The sequence below is a fragment of the Heterodontus francisci genome, chromosome 21 (assembly GCF_036365525.1).
Source record: "Heterodontus francisci isolate sHetFra1 chromosome 21, sHetFra1.hap1, whole genome shotgun sequence".
In the NCBI taxonomy this organism is placed as follows: Eukaryota; Metazoa; Chordata; class Chondrichthyes; order Heterodontiformes; family Heterodontidae; genus Heterodontus; species Heterodontus francisci.
This window is the reverse complement of record NC_090391.1, coordinates 70174272-70194554: the sequence shown is the minus strand read 5'-3', so window position 1 is coordinate 70194554 and position 20283 is coordinate 70174272.

The window sequence follows — 20283 nt, the reverse complement described above, 5'->3', positions numbered from 1 at the left end:
ATCTGCAAAACACACCTCAGGAAGAGGAGTCTATCAGATTGAGAAAAGACCGGACACACCTGCAGAAACCAAGGAGAGTGTGGCAGAGTTATAGATGGAGATGGTGAGAGGGGACAGTAACTGCAGTGAAACAGGGACACCAGCAGATGGAGATAGTGAGAGGGGAGACAGTAATTGCAGTGAGACAGGGATACCAGCAGATGGCGATGGTGAGAGGGGGATAGTAACTGCAGTGAGACAGGGACATCACATTGGGGGATGACAAAAGCACTTCTCCTCTTTGACAAATATTTTATATTTCCCTCCCACTGCGCTGTATCAGCAGCCAGACCTGGAGCCCACACTGAGAGATGGCTCTGTCGTGCCAGTCACTGCACTGTCATCGTGCAGGCAGAATTGGAGACCACACCGAAAGCTGACCATGTGGTGCCTGTCATGGCACGGTGATGCAGCGAGTAACATGTGAAGTCTGAGAACAAGTGATTAAATATAGGTTGTATTGTAATGCTGCCCATGCCCATTCCTCCCAGCCCTGCACCCAGAGATCCACGAACATCATTCTTCTCTTACATTTAGCTCAGATCTCCACTGCACCTGGACAGAGAAAATCCCTGCATGACGATTCACATGCCCACACACTGTGAAGGAACTAAAGTTATTAACAAAACAATCTGCACAAATTTACACGGATAAACGTTTAACTAATATTACGTTCACAAATTGCACTCAAATTAATATTCATTCATGTGCCACCCAATAGTGTTTCCTTGAAGGCTGTGTGTTTTCTAATTCTAGAGCTGCCCCTTTGACCTCAGTGTGGTGGACGCTTACTGCAGTAATATAAATGGCAGTGCAGATATTTACAACCAGAATTTTCGGCAGTGCGACCAATAGTGGGACTGACTTCTGGTTGGAGCATCTCGACTAACTTGGTGGTGCCTGCATGGGCATCGAACGAGGGTCTGTCAAGGGCACAGATGCACTTCCCTCTTGAAAGAGGACACCGCCTGCAGCTCCCGCAGCACCAGTCTGCTCCCATGGGGCTGTACATTATAACTCACTGATCTGCATGAGAGAAAACTAAAGGACATCAGTGATCCGACCAAAGCTCCTCTCCATTCGAACCACTAAATCTGTCAATGCTGCCTCTCTACTTTTCGAGGCTGGAAGGGATTGTGGAAATCAGTGCCCCAACAGCAGCAGGTTGGGCTTTAATCAAAGCTGGCCTGTGTGAGTTGGTGTATGTTTGTGTGTGTGTGCGTGTGTGTTTGTATATCTGCCTGGCTCGGTGCCTGGGTTCTGATCGGTGTGTGTGTGTGTATTTGTGTGTGAGTCTGTCTGTCTCTGTTTGTGTCTATGTGTTTGTATCTCTGTCTGATTCAGTGTCTGGTGTCTGGTCGGTGTGTGTGCGTGTGTGTTTGTGTTTGTGTGTGTGTGTGTGTGTATGTGTGTGTGTGTGTCTTTGTATATCTGTCTGGCTCACAGCCTGAGTTCTGATTGGTGTGATTGTGTGTGTGTGTGTGTGTGCGTGTGTGTTTGAATGTCTGCCGGGCTCGGAGCCTGGGCTCTGATCGGGGTGTGTGTGTGCGTGTGTGTGTGTGTGTACGTGTGTGGCGTGTGTCTGTGTTTGTATCTCTGTCTGGCTCAGTGCCTCGGGTATGATCGGTGTGTGTGTGAGTTTGTGTTTGTGTCTGTGTGCACGTGTGTGTGTGTGTTTATCTTTGTAGACCTGTCTGGCTTGCTGCCTGGGTTCTGATCGGTGTGCGTGTGTGTGTTTGTGTGTGAGCCTGTCTCTCTCTGTTTGTGTCTATGTGTTTGTATCTCTGTCTGATTCAGTACCTGGGGTCTGATCGGTGTGTGTGTGTATGTGTTTGTGTTTGTGTGTGTATGTGTATGTGTGTGTGCATCTTTGTATCTCTGGCTGGCTCACAGCTGGGTTCTGATTGGTGTTATTGTGTGTGTGTGTGTGTGTGTGTGTGTGTCTCTCTCTCTCTCTATCTCCCTCTGTCTGTCTGTGTGTATGTGGTTGTATACCTGTCTGGATTCGTGCCTGGGCTCTGATAAGTGTGTGTGTGCGATTGTGTATATGTGTGTCTGTGTTTTTGTGTATGTGTTTCCATATCTCTCTGGCTCAGAGCCTGTGGTCTGATTGGTGTATCTTTGGTGAGTATTTGTATGTCTGTCTATGTTTGTGTGTGTGTGTGTGTGTGTGTGTGTGTGTGTGTGTGTGTGTGTGTGTGTGTGTTTGTGTGTGCCTGTGTCTGTGTGTTTGTATATCTGTCTGGCTCAGTGCCTGAGGTCTGATCGGTGTGCATTTGTGGGTGTGTGGTGTGTGTCTGTGTTTGACTGTATGTGCTTGTCTATCGGTCTGGCTCAGAGCCTGGGGTCTGATCCGTGTTTGTGTGTATGTGTTTGTGTGTATATGTATCTCTGTCTGGCTCAGTGCTTGTGGTCTGATCTGTGTTTGTGTGCGCGTGTGTGTTTGTGTGTGCGCCTGTCTGTCTCTCTTTGTGAGTGTGTGTTTGTACATCTGTCCGTTTCAGTGCCTGTGTTCTGATCGGTGTGTATGTGTTTGTGTCTGTCTCTGTTTGTGTCTCAGTGTTTGTATAACTGTCTGCCTCAGTGCCGGGGGTCTGATTGGTATGTGTCTGTGTGTGAATAGTGTCTGTCTCTGTTTGTGTGCATTTATTTGTATATCGCTCCAGCTCAGTGCCTGGGGTCTGATCAGTGCTTGTGTGTGTGTGTGTTTGTATGCATACCTTTCTGGCTCAGTGCTTGTGGTCTGATCGGTGTGTGCCTGTGCGTGTGTGTGTGTGTTAACGTATGTGTGTGTGCTGTGTGTTTGTGTCTGTCTGTCTCTTTGTGAGTGTGTGTTTGTATATCGCTCCAGCTCAGTGCCTGGAGTCTGATCAGTGCATGTGTGTGTGCATATATCTGTCTGGCTCAGTGCTTGTGGTGTGATCGGTGTGTGTAAGTCTGTAGGAGCAGGAGTAGGCCATTCGGCCATTCGCCCCTGCTCCGTCATTCATTATGATCATGGCTGATCACCTAACTCAGTAACCTGTTTCCGTTTTCGCCCCATATCCTTTGATCCCCTTAAACCCAAGAGCTATATCTAACTCCTTCTTGAAAACATACAATGTTTTGGCCTCAACTGCTTTCTGTGGTAGCGAATTCCACAAGCTCACCACTCTCTGGGTGAAGTAATTTCTCCTCATCTCAGTCCTGAAAGGTTAACCCCGTATCCTTAGACTATGACCCCTGGTTCTGGACTCCCCCACCATCGTTAACATCATTCCTACCTCTACCCTGTCAAGCCCTGTTAGAATTTTATAGGTTTCTATGAGATCCCCCCTCACTCTTCTGAACTCCAGCGAATATAATCTGAACCCACTCAATATCTCCTCAGACGTCAGTCCCGCCATCCCAGGAATCAATCTAGTAAACCTTCGCTGCACTCCCTCGATAGCAAGAACATTATTCCTCAGAGACCAAAACTGCACACAATATTCCAGGTGTGGCCTCACCAAGGCCCTGTATAATTGCAGCAAGACATCCCTGCTCCTGTACTCGAATCCTCTCACTATGAAGGCCAACATACCATTTGCAGTTTTTACCACCTGTTGGACCTGCATGCTTACCTTCAGTGACTGATGTATGAGAACACACAGGACTCATTTCATATTTCCCTCTCTCAGTTTATAGACGTTCAGATAATCATCTGCCTTCCTGTGTTTGCTGCCAAACTGGATAATCTCACATTTATCAAAATTATACTGCATCCGCCATACATTTGCCCACTCACGCAACTTGTCCAAATCACCCTGAAGCCTCTCTGCATCCTCTTCACAACTCATCCTCTCACCCAGTTTTGTGACATCTGCAAATTTGGAGATATTACATTTAGTTCCCTCATCTAAATCATAAATATATATTGTGACTAGCTGGGGTCCAAGCACCGATCCCTGTGGTATCCTACTAGTCACTGCCTGCCATTCGGAAAAAGACCCATTCATCCCTACTCCTTTTTTCCTGTCTGCCATCCAATTTTCTATCCATCGCTATACAGTACCCCCAGTCCCATGCGTTTTAATTTTGCATGCTAATCTCTTATGTGGGACTTTTTCAAATGCCTTCTGAAAGTCCAAATAAACCACATCCAATGGAACCCCCTCATCATCTCTCCTAGTTACCTCCTCGAAGGATTCCAGTTCATTTTCCAAGCATGATTTCCCTTTCGCAAATCCATGCTGACTCTGGCCGATTCTACCACTGTTCTCCAAGTGCTCTGCTATAAAATCTTTGATAATGTATTCTCGAATTTTCCCCACTGCCGACGTCAGGCTGACTGTTCTATAATACCCTGCTTTCTCTCTACCTCCGTTTTTAAATAGTGGGGCGACATTAGATACCCTCCAATCTGTAGGAACTGTTCCAGAGTCGATATAATTTTGGAAGATGACCACCAATGCATCCACCATTTCTAGGGCACTTCCTTAAGTACTCTGGGATTCAGACCATCAGGCCCTGGGAATTTATCAGCCTTCAATCCCACCAATTACCCAACACCATTTCTCTGTTAATACTGATTTCCTTCATTTCCCATCTCTCACTAAACCCTGTGTTCCGCAACATTTCTGGTATGATATTTGTGTCCTCCTTTGTCAAGACAGAACCAAAGTATACAATTAGTTGGTCAGCCATCTCTTTGTTCCCCATAATAAATTCTCTGTTTCTGACTGTAAGGGACCTACATTTGTCTTCACTAATCTTTTTATCTTCACATATCTATATAAACCTTTACAGTCAGTTTTTATGTTCCCCACAAGCATGCTCTAATACTCTCTGTTCCCCTTCTTAATCAATCCCTTGGTCCCCCATTGCTGAATTCTAAACTGCTCACAATCCTAAGGTTTGTTGTTTTTTTTCCAGCTAATTTATATGCATCTTCCTTGGATCTAATGCTTTCTCTAATTTCCCTTGTAAGTCATGGATTGGCTACCTTTCCCATTTTACTTTTGCGCCAGACAGAAATAAACAATTGTTTCAGTCCATCCATGCACACTTTGAATGTTTGCCATTACTATCCCACCGTCGTCCCTTTAAGTAACGTTTCCCAGTCCATCATAGACAATTCGCGCCTTTTACCTTCATAGTTTCCTTTACCAAGGTTCTGGGCCCCAGTCTCAGAATCAACTATGTCACTCCCCATCTTGATGAAGAATTCTATTATATTATGGTCGTTCTTCCCCATGGGATCTCGCACAACCACATTGTCAATTATTCCTCTGTCTTTACACAATACCCAGTCTAGGATGGCCTCTTCTCCAGTTGGTTCCTCAGCGTATTGGTCCAGAAAACCATTCCGTATATACTCCAAGAATTCCTCCTCTACGGTATTGTGAATAATTTGATTTGCCCAATCTATAGGCTGATTAAAGACACCTGAAAACACAAATGTTCCTGTATTGCATGCGTCTCTAATTTCCTGCTTAATGCCATTCCGAACCTCACCTTTACAGTTTAGGGGGTCTATATACAACCCCCACTAACCTTTTCTGCCCCTGAGTGTTTCTCAGCTCTATCCATACATATGCCACATCGTCAGAGCTAATATCCTTCCTCATTAGTGCCTTAAAAACTTCTTCAACCAGCAATGCAACTCCACCACCTTTTGCTTTCTGTCTGCCCTTCCAAAATACTGAATACCCCTGGATGTTCATTTTCCATCCCTGGTCACTTTGCAGCCATGTCTCCATAATCCCGTCTGTATCAGACTCGTTAATATATCTATTTGCGCGATTAATTCATCCACTTTATTGTGAATGCTCCACGCGTTTAGGCACACAGCCTTACGGCTTGTCTTTTTAACATTATTTTGCCACTTCCCACTATTTTTCACTGTGGCCTTGTTTGATTCTGGCCCTTGTTTTCTCTGCCTTTCACGTTTCCTATTCCCCTTACTGTCTTTTGTCCTTGTCTTTGATCATCCCTCCTCTGACTCTTTGCAAAGGTTCCCATCCCACCGTGTGTGTGTGTGTTTGTATATCTGTCTGGCTCAGAACCTGGGGGATGATCGGTGTGTGTGTGTGTGATTCTCTTTGTCTGACTGTGCATGTGGTTGAATATCTGTCTCGCTCAGTGCATGGGGTCTGATCGGTGTGTGTGTGCCTTTGTGTGTGTTTGATCAACATCCTTGCTGGTAGATTTGCTAGTGCTGTTGGGGTGAGAGGGGGGCTGTAGGGGGTTAAACTAATTTGGCAGCACAATGGTATAAGACTGGAGGTACAGTAGGGGTGATGCACAGTCAAATAAAGAAGAAAATCTAAGTCAGTTTGGAAGGCAGAGCAAACAGAGACCTGTTAAGGCATGAGCGAATAATGCAAGGATGGATTACATCTATTTTATTAATGCGAGGAGTCTTACAAGCAAGGCAAATGATTTGAGGGTATTAAGTAGCACATGGGATTATGATATAAATGGATCACAGAAACATATTTGTGTGAAGGGCAGGACTGGCAGCTCAGCATTCAAGGGTATAGAACCTTCAGGCGAGACAGACGAGGGGGTAAAAGAGTCGGTGGCATTGCACTGTTGATCAAGGTGCCAATTACTGCAGTAAGGAGGGGTGATATCTTAGAGGGATCCTCAAATGAGGGCATATGGGGAGAACTTCAAAACAAAAAATGGGGCAATCATTTGACTGGCAGTGTACGACAGGCCTCCAAACAGTCAGGGAGAGATAGAGGAGCAGATACGTAGGCAAATCTGAGGCAGGTGTAACACTGATAGGGCTATAGTAGGGGAGTTCATGTTCCCAAAAATATTAACTGGGATATTCTTTTTGCAAAAGGCTTAATGGGGGCGGAATTCTTAAAATGCATACAGGAGAGTTTTTTGAGCCAGCAGGTAAAACGTCCGACAAGACAAAGAGCAGTCCTGAACCTAATCCTAGGGAATGAAGCTGGACAAGTAACAGAAGTACCAGTGGGGGAGCATTTCGGGCTTAGTGGTCATAAATCTGTAAGATTCAAGGTAGCTATGGAAAAGGACCAGGAGGGACCGGAAATAAAAGTACTGAATTGGGGGAAGGCCAATATCAATATGAAAAACAGGATCTGGCTAAAGTGGACTGGGAGCACCTAATAGAAGGAATGTCTACATCAGGCCATTGGGAGTCATTTAAGGAGGAAATAGTGAGAGTTCAGAGCCAGCACGTACCCGTAAAGATGAAGGGTAGGTCTAACAAGCCCAGGGAACTCTGCATGTCAAAGGATCTCGAGGATTGGATCAGGAAAGAAGGGGGCTTGTGGCATATTTCGAGCGCTGAAAACAGTGGAGGCCAAAGAGGAGAATAGAAACATAGAAAATAGGAGCAGGAGTAGGCTATTCTGCCCCTCAAGCCTGTAGAATGTGTAGGGAAAGGAAAGGCCCAAGGCGTTTTATAAATATATTAAGGGCGAGAGGATAACTAGGGAATGAGTCGGGCCCATTAGGGACCAAAGTGTCAATCTGTGTGTAGAGCCGGAGGATATAGGTACGGTTTTAAGTGATCAGTTTTGATCTGCTTTGACGATGGAGAAGGAGGATGTAGGCATGGATATGAGGCAGGGGGATTGTGATATACTTGTACAAATTAGCATTGAAACGGAGGAAGTAGTGTTTTAGTGGGATTTAACGTGGATAAATCCCCAGGCCCAGACGAGATGCATCCCAGGCTGTTATATAAGGCAAGAGAGGAGATAGCAGGGGCCCTGACTCAAATTTTAAAATCCTCTCTGGAAACAGGAGAGTTACCAGAGGACTGGAGGCCACTGAATGTCGTACCATTATTCAAGAAGGGGAGCAGGGATCTAACAGATAATTACATCAGTGGTATGGAAACTATTGGGAAAACATTCTGAGGGTCAGGATTAATCTTCACTTGGAGAGGCAGTGATTAATCAGCGATAATCGGAATTGCTTTGTCAGGGGAAGATGCTGCCTAACAAACTTGATTGACATTTTTCGAGGAGGTGACTAGATGTGTAGATGAGGGTAAAGTGGATTCTGTATTCTACATGAACTTCAGTAAGGCTTTTGCTAAGGCCCCGCATGGGAGATTGGTTAAGAAGGTAAGAGCCCATGGGATCCAGGGTAATTTGGCAAATTGGATCCAAATTTGGCTTTGTGGTAGGAGGTAGAGTCTGATGGCTGAGGGTTGTTTTTGGGAATGCAGACGTGTGACCAGTGTTGTACCGCAGGGATCGGTGCTGGGACCCTTGCTGTTTGTAGTGTACATTAATGATTCAGACTTGAATATAGGAAGTATGATTAGTAAGCTTGCAGATGGCACTAAAATTGATGATATTGTAAAAAGTGAAGGAGGAAAGCCTTTGATTACAGGACGATATAGATGTGCTGGTGAGATGGGCGGAGCAGTGGCAAATGGAGTTTAACCCTGAAAAGGTGATGCATAGGAGGGCGAACAAGGCAAGTAAATATAAAATGGATGGTTGGACCCTTGGAAATAGAGGGTCAGAGCGACCTTGGTGTACTTGTCCATAGATCATTGAAGGCCGCAGCAAAGGTAGATAAGGTGGTTAGGAAGGCACATGGGATAGTTGCCTTTTTTAGCCGAAGCATAGAATATAAGAGCGGGGAGGTTATGATGGAGCTGTGTAAAATATAAGTTAGGCCACAGTTAGGGTGCTGTGTACAGTTCTAGCCTCCACCTTATTTGAAGGATGTAATAGTTCTGGAGAGATTGCAGAGGGGATTCACCAGGATGTTGCCTGTGCTGGAGTATTTCAGATATGAAGAGAGACTGAAAAGGCTAGGGTTGTTTTCCATAGAGCAGAGAAGGCTGAGGGGGACGTGATTGAAGTATACAATATTCTGAGGGCATTTATAGGTTAGATAGGAAGAAACGTATTCCTTCAGCTGAGGGATCAATAACCAGGGGGCATAGATTTAAAGTAAGGGGCAGGGAGTTTAGAGGGGATTTGAGGAAAAGAATTTGAACCCAGAGGGTCTTTGGAGTCTGGAACGAACTGCCTGAAGATGTGGTAGAGGCAGGAACCCTCACGACATTTAAGAATTATGTAGATGAGCATTTGAAACGCCATAGCATACAATGGTCCGGGCCAAGTACTGGAAAATGGAATTAGAATAGTTAGGTGCTTGATGGCCAGCACAGACACGTTGGGCCAAAGGGCCTGTTTCTGTGCTGTATTACTCTATGGCTCTCTGATTGACCACCGCACAGACCCTCTGGAGCCAAGGTCCTGTCTTTGCATTGAGGTATACTCACCATTGTAGTGTGTGGCACTGCCACCATGCTAAATGGCATAGATTGCAAACAGATCTAGCAACTCTAAACTGGGCATCCACGAGACGCTTTGTGCCATAGGCAACAGAAGCAACAGCAGAATTATATTCAGCCACAATGTGTAACTTCATGGCACGGCATATCCCCCACTCGACCATTACCATCAAGCCGTGGGATCAACCCTGGTACAATAAGAGTGTAGGAAGGCTTACCAGGAGCAGCACCAAACATACCTAAAAATGAGGTGTCAGCCTGGTGAAGTTACAACACAGGACTACTTGCATACCCAACAGTGGAAGCAACATGTGATAGACAGAGTTAAACAATTCCACAACACACAGATCAGCTCCCAGCTCGATGTCTTCCCCACCAGTATTGCCAGCCGTCCTGACTCCCAGACCATCTCCAAAAGGCTTGAAAAGTTCAGCCTGTTGAATCAGGCAAGGCTTCCAGCCACATGATACACCAGATAAAATAACTTGTAGAGAAAACAAGTAAGTCCTTTGGTCGATGAACTCCATTTTCCCATAGTTCTTATAAAACTCCTCCTCTCCCGTCCCACAATCTTTGTGTACTCTCTTAAACTCAGAAGTTCACAGTTGAAAAATCATTCTTTATACTGTCCCCACTCACTTGCCTGGCTGAGTGCAGGTCCAATAACACTGAAACAGATCTACAGTCCTGCCGCATCCAGTCACGAATGGTGGTGGACAAATGATCAACCAACAGGAGGAAGAAGTTCCACAAATATCCACATGCTGACTAATCGTGGAGCCCAGCACATCATTGCAAAAGACAAGGCTGCAATATTTACATTCATCTTCAGCCAGAAGTGCAGAGTGGATGATCCATCTCGACCTCCTGCTGAGCTCCCCAGCATCACAGATGTCAGTCTTCAGCCAATCTTATTCATTCCACCGGACACTGCAAATGCTCTGTGCCCTGACAGTATTCCGGCAATAGTGCTGATAACTTGTGTTCCAGAGCTAACCATACGCTGAGCCAGGCTGCTCCAGTACGGCTATAACACTGTCATCTACCTGGAAATGTGGGAAATTGCACAGGTATGGCCTGTCCACAAAAAACAGGACAAATCTAACCTGGCCAATTACTGCCTTATCGGTCTACTCTCGATCATCAGCAACGTAATGGGAGGGGTGATCAACCGTGCTTTCAAGCAGCTCTTGTTCAGCAATAACCTGCTCACTGGCATTCAGCTCTTGACCTCATTACAGCCTTGGTCCAAACATGGGCTAAAGAGCACAACGCTAGAAGTGAGGGGAGCGTGACTGCTCTTGACATCATGGTAACATTTGACTGAGCATGGCATTAAGAGGCCCGAGAAAAACTGGAATCAAAGGGCATCAGAGGGAAAGCTCTCCACTTGTTGGAGTAGTACCTAGCACAAAGGAAGTTGGTTGTTGTTGTTGGAGGTCAATTATCTCAGCCATAAGACATCAGGGCAGTGTGCTCGGCACAACCATATTCAGCTGCTTCATCAATAAACTTCCCTCCATTATAAGGTCGAAAGTGGGATGCGCGCTGCTGATTGTACAATGTTCAACACCATTTGTGAATCAGAATATACTAAAGCAGCCTGTGCTCACATGCAGCAAGACATGGAGAACATCAAGCCTTGTGCTAATAAGTTGCAAGTAACATTCGCAGCAGACAAATGCTAGTCAGTGACCATCTCAAACAAGAGGTAATCTCACCATCTCCCCTTGACGTTCACTGGTATTAGAATTGTTGAATCCCCAACTATCAATATCTAGTGGGTGACCGTTGACCAGAAACTGAACTGGACCAGCCAGGTAAACACTGTGGCTACAAGCGTAGGTCAGATGTTAGGAATTCTGTCTCGAGTAACTCATACCCTGTCTCCCCAGTGCCTGTCCACCATCTACAAGGCACATGTCAGGAGTATGATGGAATACTCTCCACTTGCCTGGATGGGTGCTGTTCCAACAACACACAAGAAGCTCGACACCATCCAGAAAAGCAGCCCGTTTGATCGGCACCCCATTCATAACCTTCAACATTCACTCCCTTCACAACCAACACACAGTGGATGCACAAGAACAAGGTACACTGCGGCAACACACCAAGTACATACCAAAGCCGCCACCCTTACTACCTAGAAGAACAAGGGCAGCAGATGTACTTGAACACCAGCACCTTAAAATTCCCCTCCAAGCCACTCATCATCCGAACTTAAAACAATACCGTCGTTCCTTCATTGTCGCTGGATTAAAACTCTGGCACACAATTCCTCACTGCACTGTGGGTGTACCTACACCCCATGGCCTGCAGCAGTTAAAGAAGGTAACTCACACCATCTCAAATACAATCAAGGATGGTCAATAAATGCTGGTCTAACCAGGGACGCCCACTCCCCATAAATGAATAGTAATTTAAAAAATCTCTCTTGCCCTCTGTTCTATCACACATATTAATTTTATTTCTTCTTGCCACCTTCTTTCCACTTTGAAAAAAAAAACTATTACATTTCTAACCTTTTCCACTTCTAACAAAAGGTCACAGACCAGAAATGCTAACTCTGACTCCACAGATGCTGTCAGATCTGCTGAACATTTCCAGTACTTTCTGATTTAAGGTCAGTGTTTATTGGGCTGCCTGAGTGTTACATTATTAACAGGGATCCCAGAAAATGACAGTGTTGGCACAGAGATCCTCACATTTCTGCTTTCATACTGCATTCTCTTAAGTATTTGAGAAATTCTGAGGAGATCTTGCATGTGTAACATAATTTATATCGGTTATTTGCTGAGTATCAGTGCTTACTGCAATTTCCCTGGTTAGTGTGACCATTTTCAGTATGTTTATGTGTAAGTGCCACTGTTTACAGGATTGATCAGCTCCTCACAGATACAAGAGATTGACCCAAATATCTTCAATCTCCACCATTCTGTGCGTATGCTTCAGGTTTCCCTGACAGCCGGTTGCTGTCAACATCCATGTCTCATTCTGACATTTTCAGTCTGTGATCTCTGCAAAACACACCTCAGGGGGACAAGTCTATCAGATTGGGAAAGACTGGCTACAGCTGCAGAAACCAATGAGTGTGTGGCAGTGTTATATAGAACATAGAACATAGAACATACAGCACAGAACAGGCCCTTCGGCCCACAATGTTGTGCCGATCCTTTGTCCTCTGTCAAGGACAATTTAATCTATACCCCATCATTCTCCTTTATCCATATACCTATCCAAAAGCCTTTTGAAAGTCCCTAAAGTTTCTGACTCAACAACTTCCCCGGGCAAGGCATTCCATGCCACGACCACTCTCTGGGTAAAGAACCTTCCCCTGACATCCCCCTTATATCTCCCACCCTTCACCTTAAATTTATGACCCCTTGTAACGCTTTGCTCCACCCGGGGAAAAAGTTTCTGACTGTCTACCCTATCTATTCCCCTGATCATCTTATAAACCTCTATCATGTCACCCCTCATCCTTCTCCTTTCTAATGAGAAGAGGCCTAGAATGTTCAGCCTTTCCTCGTAAGACTTATTCTCCATTCCAGGCAACATCCTGGTAAATCTCCTCTGCACCCTCTCCATGGCTTCCACATCCTTCCTAAAATGAGGCGACCAGAACTGCACACAGTACTCCAAATGAGGCCTTACCAAGGTCCTGTACAGCTGCATCATCACCTCACGGCTCTTAAATTCAATCCCTCTGCTAATGAACGCTAACACCCCATATGCCTTCTTCACAGCCCTATCCACTTGAGTTGCAACTTTCAATGATCTATGCACATAGACCCCAAGGTCTCTCTGCTCCTCCACATGCCCAAGAACCCTACCGTTAACCCAGTATTTTGCATTCATGTTTGCCCTTCCAAAATGGACGACCTCACACTTTTCAGGGTTAAACTCCATCTGCCACTTTTCAGCCCAGCACTGCAACCTATCCAAGTCCCTTTGCAGACGACAATAGCCCTCCTCGGTATCCACAACTCCACCAACCTTTGTATCATCTGCAAATTTACTGACCCACCCTTCGACTTCCTCATCCAAGTCGTTAATAAAAATCACAAACAGGAGAGGACCCAGAACTGATCCCTGCGGCACGCCACTGGTAACTGGGCTCCAGGCTGAGTATTTACCATCTAAGACCACTCTCTGCCTTCTATCAGTTAGCCAATTCTTAATCCAACTGGCCACATTCCCCACTATCCCATGCCTCCTGACTTTCTCCATAAGTCTACCATGGGGGACCTTATCAAATGCCTTACTAAAATCCATGTACACCACATCCACTGGTTTACCCTCATCCACTTGCTTGGTCACCTGCTCAAAGAATTCAATCAGGCTTGTGAGGCAAGACCTACCCCTCACAAAACCGTGCTGACTGTCCCGAATCAAGCAGTGTCTTTCCAGATGCTCAGAAATCCTATCCCTCAGCACCTTTTCCATCAACTTGCCTACCACCGAAGTAAGACTAACTGGCCTGTAATTCCCAGGGTTGTTCCTATTCCCTTTCTTGAACAGGGGCACAACATTTGCCACCCTCCAATCACCTGGTACCACCCCCGTCAGCAGAGAAGATGAAAAGATCATTGCCAGCGGCTCTGCAATTTCATCCCTTGCTTCCCATAACATCCTTGGATATACCCCGTCAGGCCCGGGAGACTTGTCTATCTTCAAGTTATTCAAAAACCCCAACACATCTTCCCTCCTAACGAGCACTTCCTCGAGCTTACCAGTCTGTTTCACACCGTCCTCTTCAGTAATACACCCCTTCTCATTCGTAAATACCGAAGAGAAGTACTCATTCAAAACCTCACTTATCTCTTCCGGCTCAACACACAGTCTCCCGCTATTGTCCTTGACCGGACCTATGGTCCCCCTAGTCATCCTCATATTTCTGACATACGCGTAAAAGGCCTTGGGGTTTTCTTTTATCCTACCCGCCAAGCATTTTTCATGCCCTCTCTTAGCTCTCCTAATCCCTTTCTTCAGATCCTTCCTGGCCATCTTGTATCCCTCCAGAGCTATGCCTGTGCCCTTTTTCCTCAACTTTATATACGCATCCTTCTTCTTCCTAACAAGACTCTCAACCTCTCTTGTCAACCACGGTTCCCTCACATGACCATCCCTTCCCTGTCTGACAGGGACATGCTTATCAATGGCCCCTACTATCTGCTCCTTGAAAAAGTTCCACATTTCGACCGTGCCCTTCCCTGCCAGCATATGCTCCCAACTTATGCTCCTCAGTTCCTGCCTGACAGCATCATATCTACCCTTCCCCCAATTGTAAACCTTGCCCTGTTGCACATACCTATCCCTCTCCATTACCACAGTGAATGCTACAGAATTGTGATCACTATCTCCAAAGTGCTCGCCCACCAACAGCTCTATCACTTGCCCTGGTTCATTACCTAGTACCAAATCCAATATTGCCTCCCCTCTGGTCGGGCAGTCTACATACTGAGTCAGAAAAGCTTCCTGGACATACTGCACAAACACTACCCCATCCAAACTATTCGATCTAAAGAGTTGCCAATCAATATTTGGGAAGTTGAAATCCCCCATAATTACTACCCTGTGACTTCTGCTCCTTTCCAAAATCTGTTTCCCAATCTGCTCTTCCACCTCCCTGCTGCTATTGGGGGGCCTATAGAAAACTCCCATCAAGGTGACTGCTCCTTTCCTGTTCCTGACCTCAACCCACAGTGCCTCAGTCGGCAGATCCTCCTCGAAAATTCTTTCAGCAGTTGTTACACTATTTCTAACTAACAATGCCACCCCCCCACCTCTTTTACCACCATTCCTAATCTTATGAAAACATCTATAACCAGGTACCTCCAAGAACCATTCCTCCCCCTCACCTATCCACGTTTCAGTGATGGCCACAACATCGTAGTCCCAAGTGCCCATCCACGCCTTCAATTCACTCACCTTATTCCTGATGCTTCTTGCGTTGAAGTATACGCACTTTAACCCTTCTCCGTGCCCATCTGTCCTCTGTGACAGTGCTACCTTCCCCAATACCTCACTACACTCTTTGTCTTTCTGAGTGGACCCACTGGTCCCTGGATTACAAGTCCGGTTCCCATCCCCCTCCCAAACTAGTTTAAACCCTCCCGAACAGTACTAGCAAACCTCCCTCCCAGGATATTGGTGCCCCTCTGGTTCAGATGCAGCCCGTCCTGTTTGAACAGGTCCCATCTTCCCCAGAATGCAGTCCAATTATCCAAGAACTGGAAGCCCTCCCTCCTACACCATTCCTGCAGCCACGTGTTCAGCTGTGCTCTCTCCCTATTCCTAGCCTCACTATCACGTGGCGCCGGCAACAAACCAGAGATAACAACTCTGTCCGTCCGAGCTTTCAGCTTCCAGCCTAACTCCCTAAACTCACTTCTAACATCTGTGCCACCCTTCCTTCCTACGTCGTTGGTGCCAATGTGCACCACGACCTCTGGCTGCTCCCCCTCCCCTTTAAGGATCCTGAAGACGCGATCACAAACATCACGGACCCTGGCACCAGGGAGGCAACAAACCATCCGTGCGTCTCGCCTGCGCCCACAGAACCGCCTGTCCGTACTCCTCACCATCGAGTCCCCGATGACTAGTGCTCTCCCATTCTCCCTCCTTCCCTTCTGAGCCACAGTGCAGGACCCCGTGCCAGAGGCCCGGTCACTGCAGCCTGCCCCCGATAGGCCGTCCCCCCCAACAGTATCTAAAACTGTATACTTGTTGTTGAGGGGAACGACCACAGGAGATCCCTGCACTGACCTCTTCCCACCTCTAACTGTTACCCAGCTGCCTTTGATTTGTGGAGTAACGACCTCCGTGTAGCTTCTATCTATCAACCCCTCAGCTTCCCGAATGATCCTCAGTTCATCCAGCTCCAGCTCCAATTCCCTAACACGGTCTGATAGGAGCTGGAGACGGATGCACTTCCAGCAGGTGAAGTCGGCAGGGCCACCGGAGGTTTCCCTCACCTCGAACATTCTGCAGGAGGAGCAATACACTACACTGGCTGCCATTTCTTTTATTCAATTACCCCTTAGTTAAGTACAACTATAGATATTAACAAAAACAGTAAATAGCTTACCTGCTCAGTCCTTTTTGGTTAGAGGAGGAGGGTAAAAAGGGTCTTATTATTAGGTTAGAGGAGGAGGATGGGTGGCAGACACTACATGTGTAGTGGCTCGGGTTTACTCAGCTCCGCACCTTTAAGGAAAATACCTACCCAGGAGTCCTCGCTGCCGACCAGCTTCCGGTTCCTCCGGCGCCAAAAGAAACTCAAAGACAAGGAAAACAGTAAGTAAAACAGTAAGTACTTACTTTTAAAACACAGCTCCTGATGCCTTCACTCACCCACCGAAGAGTCGCTACCTTCTCCTGCTGCTCCGCCGGGAAATGAGGCGCATTACCTGGTTTCAAATCATTTCTGTCTAGATTGATAATACAGTTTGTGATATTCTTTTATTCAATGTCCATTTGGGGAGAGTTTTTGTTCAATTCTATGTGCGACCGGGGAATTAATCATTTGAAGGTTTTCTACCTGTGATAACTTTACAGTGGCAGCTCAGCTGTGTTCATTTATTGATCTGTTTTAGTTCTTCAGACTCTTTTTATTACCCAGATATACATTCACTCCCAGAAAAATCAGGCTGACATTAATTTTTATTTATTGAGGTACAGTTGACAGTTTATTGAAGCAATTGTCTACCTTCAGATCCCCTCTTTGAATTGAATCACAGCAAGTTAACCACTGACATTGACACAGGCTGCATATTCGGTGATCGGATCACAGAGAGTTAACGCTTTACATTAACACAGGCTCAATCCTCCTAATTGTATTTGATTCTTAACAGTAGTCCTGCTTCATTAACCTATACAGGAAACAGCCTCAACATCTCATGGCGTCTTCTATTTTAAATTAAAACCACAGCGAGAATTGATGCGTTGGTGTATCTGTCTTTGCTGATTGAATTGGACTCAGAGTGATTTATCGTGACCTGTTGATATTGTGTGTTATTCATTTGGAAATTGTACACAGATTACAGTAATTATGTACTCTTTGTGATTAGAGATACGTTTATTTGCAGACAGTAAGCTGTCAAATATTTCCAGTGAATTAATGATGTTGCCCAGACATCCCCCGATACATTGTCCTTCTGGATTTTAGCAACGTAAGTTCAAATTCCAAGCTGAAACATCCTGCTGCAGTATTGATATTACAGAGCAGCAGGCAAGAAAAACAGAAGCACTGAAATCACCACAACGCCAGGTGCTTCCTCTCAGTTGAACAGAAAAACACGCAGTGACTGTTCTGAGGCTCTGCAGACTGTGAGCTGCTTTTCACATATTTCGGTATTGGAAAGCCTTTCTTGACTCCAATTGATCACCTTCCAGAAAACAGACTCCGTTTTTGAGGGAACACATCACATCCCTCCCTGTATAGTTCAACGATGGTGAAAATTCACAACTTATGATGACCAGTCAGTGTCTCCGTGTGATCTGCGTTTTTCACAGTCTCAATGAGTGAACACATTTCCACAAATATTTGGCAGGTTTCCCGATAAAGCTGCGCAGTCCTTATATGGAGTGCAGCAGTTTTGAGAGGAATGGCTCAGATACACTCTGCTGTTCTGCAGTGGGCAGATACAGCAAGCAGTGATTGTTGTATAGCTGGTAATTGTGGTAATAGTAATCGAGGTGACTGCCCTCGGTATCAAAGCAATATTGGACCAAGAGTGTGCCTAAGGAGATTACTTTCCTGATCCCATCATATTCTCTTTTCTCAGCCTCTCCAAACTTATTGATCTAATGTGTGTATGTCTTTACGTTCAATTGCAACCTTATCCCATTTCCCCATGATATCATCTTGCTTAAAAAGTCAAAATACGGCAGATGCTGGAAAACTAAAATATGAACAGAAGATGTTGGAAATACTTAGTCGGCGGGGCAGCATTTTGAGAAAGGGAACGAGACTTAACCTTCCCCGCTGAGAATTTTCTTCAGAACTGGAAAATGTTGTGCTGTAACAGTGTTTCAGTAAGCACAGAGGCTGGGAATGGGGGAATGGAGGAAGGAGATAAAGAGAGAAACTGTGATGGGGTGGAAGGTAAGAGTGATTAAATGAAGAGAAGAATCATTACCAGAACCTGCTGTCAAAAACAAATGTGTGCAGTAGTTCCCATGTGTTTTTATTTTTGAAGTTGATGTTGATCAGGAAATTTGAAACAGTGCAGGTGGCTGATTACAGAGGGGTCAGCTGGGAGTGGGACAGGGAATTATAATGGCAAGTGAATGGAAGCTAAGGAACTTAATGACTGCTCAGCAAAGCCATTGCAGAATGTATGCTTCATCTCCACGGTGTCGAGGCCACTTGTTAAGAGTGAACACTATTGATGAAATAAAGTAAAGTACAAGTAAATCACTGTGTGTGGGCCTGACAGTTGAAAGAGAGGAGGTGAAAGGGCAGGTAATGCATCTCCAACACTTGCATGGGAAGGTGTCATTGGAAGAGTAGTGGGTGTTTCGAGTGATGGAAGAGTGGGTCAAGCTGTACCTTCAGAATGCTGAAAAAAGAGGAGGATGTCTGGTGGTAGCATTGTGGTGAAGTTGGCAGAAGTGATGGAGGATAGTTCATTGAAAGTAGAGGCTGGTGGATTGAAAGTTGAGGGTAAGGGCAACTTCATTGTGGTTAAGGAAGGATGGAAGGAATGATAGTGCAACTGGAATGGAAAGGTTCAAAGGCCCTGTCAGCCATGGTGACAAAGAGCTAAAACACACTTCTAACTGGAGAAGAATAATTCTGTTTGTTTTATAATGCCCGTTACATATCAAGTAAGATGTCCTTCTGATACAGGCCTGGGCTGACACGTGGTCAGTAACATTCACAACACACACATGCCAGTCAATTACCTTGTCCAACAGGACAGAGCCCAACCACCTCTTCTCGAAATAAAACGACGTTGCCATCGCTGAATACCACAACATGATCATCCTGGGGTTTACCATTGACCAGACACTTGACAAGACCAGGCATTTAAATACTGTGGCTACAGGAGTAGGTCAAATGCTCGGTACACTACAGACAACAACTCATCTACTGGCTCCACAAAGACATTTCACCATCGACAAAGCACAAGTCAGGAGCTGGTACAATACTTCCCACTTACCTGCAGAGTGCAGCTTCAACTATTTATAACAATTCGTTGCAGTTCCATGGAAAACATGTGGTGACTGCACGGCTCTCGGTCCTTTCACTAATATCAAGCTGCACCTTTCAGTCACACCAGAAACAGATAGAATTCTGCCCATTGAATATCAATCCCAGTATTTATGAGGAATGAAGGACTATTTCATTGTTACATATAGTTACCACGATAGTTTATATTTCAAATAAACTGCTGTTGTAATGTGTGAACTGACATGTTGCCACTCCAGATCTATTCAAATGTAATTGTCCATCCAGCTGAGGTGTAACTGGAATAGATCACTAGAGGGATGGTGACGGACTCGCATCAGGAATCGACTGGAGTGTTTATGGATCTCACATTCGTCTTTCTGCCTCGGAGAAGTGCATTTAAAATGGAAGCGTCGCTCCACGATGAACCATTACTGGGAAAGGCGTTAACTGGGATTAACTGCAGGCAATGGGAGTCAGAGGGAAAAATCTCCATTGTGGGAATCATACCTCGCACAAAGGAAGAGGGTTGTGGGTGTTGGAGGTCAATCATCTCAGTCTCAAGGCATCTGTGCAGGAGTTCCTCAGGGTAGTGTCGTAGGCCCAACCATCTTCAGCTGTTTCATCAATGGCATTTCCTCCATAAGGTAAGAAGTGGGTATGTTTGCAACAGAAAAATAATATACTGGGGGGTTCTACAAGTGAATCTATTCATTAATACATTCAGAAAGTGAGGTGTTAAATCGTTTAGTGTTTATTATACACCTCCCAAAAGTGAGCACCAGATTATGGAGTTATTCTG